The sequence below is a fragment of the Otolemur garnettii genome, unplaced genomic scaffold (genome assembly GCF_000181295.1).
Source record: "Otolemur garnettii isolate 467f Iridium unplaced genomic scaffold, OtoGar3 scaffold00045, whole genome shotgun sequence".
Taxonomy (NCBI): domain Eukaryota; kingdom Metazoa; phylum Chordata; class Mammalia; order Primates; family Galagidae; genus Otolemur; species Otolemur garnettii.
Window position 1 is genome coordinate 9,341,429 of NW_003852440.1, and position 3,690 is coordinate 9,345,118.

General features: G+C 39.6%; 1 pseudogene; it reads left to right on the top strand.

Moving 5' to 3' along the window:
• Positions 1–1,579: 1,579 nt before the first annotated feature.
• On the top strand, positions 1,580–1,699 carry LOC111725670 (annotated as a pseudogene).
• The last annotated feature ends 1,991 nt before the right edge of the window (positions 1,700–3,690 follow it).

Below are 3,690 nucleotides of genomic sequence, written 5' to 3' on the forward strand. Positions count from 1 at the left end.
TCACAGCTCACAGCAACCTCAAACTCTTGGGCTGAAGCAGTTCTCTTGCCTCAGCCTCCAAGTAGCTGGGAGTACAGGTGCCTGGCACAATGGCCAGCTATTTTTTGCTGTTGTTACAATTGTTATTGTTGTTTAGCTGGCCCGGAGCCAGGTTCAAACCCACCAGCCTCGGGGTATGGGGCTGGAGTGAAACCACTGTGCATGCCGCGCCAAGCCTAGCATTTCTTTTTATTGCTTTTTATAGCCCATCATAAAAATATGCTGCAGTTTGTTTATCCTTCATCTTACTAATGGATATTTATTTCTAGCGTTTGGCTACTGTACATAAATTTGCTAGAATTCTTTAGTCTTTTTATGGAATAACTCCTCTTGAGCACCTTACGAATGGAGTTCCTGACTCACGGAATAGCTATATATGGAACTTCATAAGAAACTGCCAAATACAGGGTGTCCCAAAAAGTCACCCCTCAAGTTTCCACTACATAGGGAAAAGGGAAACTGTAGCTAACTGTACCCTTATTTTACAAAACATTCATTAAAACATTTTACAAAATATTTACAAAATATTCTGTACAAGTTGGGCACCTCTTAGTAAAATTTTGTAATAAATATTTTGCAAATAAAGGTAGATACCCACACTTTCCCATTTTCCCTTTGCTTGATGACTTTAGGGACACCCTGTAGTTCTCCAAAGTAGTTGTACCATTTTATAATCCTACTGGCAATGAAGAAGCCTTCCAATTCTTTCACATCCTCACCAACATTTGGCATTGTCATTGGGCATAGTAGCTCACAACTGTAATCCTAGCACTCTGGGAGGCTAAGGCAGGCAGATTGCTTGAGGTCAGGAGTTTGAAACAAGCGTGAGCAGAGCGAGACCCCATCTCTACCAAAAACAGAAAACCTAACCAGGTGTTTTGGCGGGCACCTATAGTCTCAGCTACTTGGGAGGCCAAGGCAAGAGGATCTCTGGAGCCCAAGAATTTGAGGTTGCTGTGAGCTATGACACCATAGCACTCTACCCAGGGCAACAGAGTAAGACTCTGTTGCAAAAAAAAAAAAAGTGAATAGACATTTAATAAAAGAATTTTGTGGGCCTAGCAAGTTGGCTCATACCTGTAATTCTAGCACTCTGAGCAGCCAAGGGTGGGAGGATCCCTAGAGCTCAGGAGTTTGAGACCAGCCCCAGCAAGAATGAGACCCTTGTCTCCACTAAAAATAGAAAAAATTAGCTGGGCATTGCGGTGGGCACTTCTAGTCCCAGTTACTCAGGAGGCTGAGGCAGGAGGATTGCTTGAACTCCCTTAGTTTGTTTTGTTTCTTTCTCCCCTTAAGGTCTGATTGACCTCTGCAGTTTCTCCAGAATGTGCTAATTTACTAGTCAATATTGAGGTCTTTTTCTTCTTCTATAAAAGATGGATTTCGGAATATACCTCTGAACTCTCTCTTTGATCTATATTAACCAATTTTGCTGTTAAAAACTTCAATGTCAAATTAATTCTTGTACCTCTTTGTGATCTGTACTTTCTCTCTGTAGATTTTTATGATTTTCTGTTTATCTTTAGAATTCTTACAATTCATCGCTTCTCGGCCTTTTGGCTAAGATCAAGTGTAGAATTCTTTTTTTTTTTTTTTTTTTTTTGAGACAGAGCCTCAAGCGAGTCTCTTGCCTCCACCTCCCAAGTAGCTGGGACCACAGGCGCCCGCCACAACACCACAGGCGCCCGCCACAACACCCGGCCATTTTATGGTTGCAGCCGTCATTGTTGTTTGGCGGGTCCGGGTTGGGGATTCGAACCCGCCACCTTAGGTGTACGTGGCTGGCGCCTTAGCCACTTGAGCTATAGGCGTCGAGCCCAAGTGTAGAATTCTTACAATTCTATGAGTCTATGCGTAAGTTTTTTCTTTTCTGTCTAAAATTCTATGGACCTTCCAATTGGAAGTCTGTCCTTTTTTTTTTTTTTTTGAGAAACATATCTCCATTATTTCTTGACATATTTTTCTTCTCACCATATATATTTTTCTTTTTCTGGAATTCTCACTATTCATATATTAGCACTGTCATTTCTACCTTCAAGTGGGTATGTGGCAATACCGATATATAAAGTAATGAATACTGGAGAATGATTGTAGTTATAGAAAAACAGAAAGAGGTCCTTGTCTTTAAGAACCAAAATATAATCATTGATCATTCATTTAATTATAATTTTATGTGGAATTAAGCTATTTATGGAAAATAATTTTTTTCACATGAAAAGTCTTTATTAATCCTCTTGTGAAAAATCTATACAATGGCTGCAGATAACATCACTGTAGGGTCTTTACTCCTTCGCCTGTTATCCAATCCAGCTCACTTTTTGCCAGCACCAACATTAGCCTTTGCGGTGCCCCTGACTTTCTTCATTCTGTTCTTGCGTTCCTTTCACTGCTTTCTTGACGTCTTTTTCTTCTCATACAGGCCATACCTTGCCGGTCTATGTTTGGGTTCATTTTTCTTTGCATAATCCAAGGAATCATAAATCACGCCAAAGCCTGTTGTCTTCCCACCACCAAAGTGAGTTCTGAATCCAAATACAAAGATGACATTGGGTGTAGTCTTGTACATTTTGGCTAGTTTTTCTCTAATTTCTGTCTTTGGTACTGTCACCTTCCCAGGGTGAAGGACATCAATGATCATTTGTTTCCTCTGTTAGTCATGAACTTCCTGGTCCAGATAGTTACTGTGTTGTTCATGATGGTGGGCCTGGACAATAATTTTTAAAAAACATTTTCAAAAACAAGCAAAAGTACATATACACACAAAATCTGAAGAATATAGCTAAAACGGAACTCAAAATAAAGAATATAATCTTAAGGTGGCGCCTGTGGCTCAAAGGAGTAGGGTGCCGGCACCATATGCTGGAGGTGGCAGGTTTAAGCCCAGACCTAGCCAAAAATCACACACACACAAAAAAATCTTAAATGAACATATTAGAAAAAATAAAAATAAGTGACAACTCAGGAAGGGGTGCATAGGTGGATAATAAAGTAGAACTTTTATCTTTTGCTCTGTATACTTTTGTATTACCTAAATCACTCAAAATTGTCTAATAGCCACATTTAAAAAGTAAAAAAAGAAAACTAGGCAAAATTAATTTTAATAATATATTTTATTTTACCCAATATTTCCAAAATATTATTTCAACATGTAATCAGTATAAGAAAATTAGTAATGAGATATTTTGCTTTCTTCTTTTCATACTAAGTTTCTGAAATTCAATGTGCATTTTACCCTTACAACACATCTCAATTCAGACAAGCCACATTTCAAGTGTTCAATAGTCACATGTGCCCAGTAGCTACTGTATGAAACAGCACAGACCTACATCTTTTACAAAAAGGATGTACTTGTGTATCACGGGAAATATGAAAACTCAGTGTTGTCAGAACAAGGAGTCTGTCCACCTGTGACCCAAGCCAATCAGTGGAGAAGTGGATGAGAGATCAACAGTTTCACTTTATTTACAGAAAAGCCAGCAATTCCAGAGCATAGCAGAGATATCTCCCCAAAGAGCTACTCTTCCCTCCTGTTATTCTTTGTTACTTTTATTCTCACAATTAAGAGTATGGCTCCGGGCTCGGCGCCTATGGCTCAACCGGCTAAGGCGCCAGCCACCTACACCTAAGGTGGCGGGTTCGAATCCCCAGCCC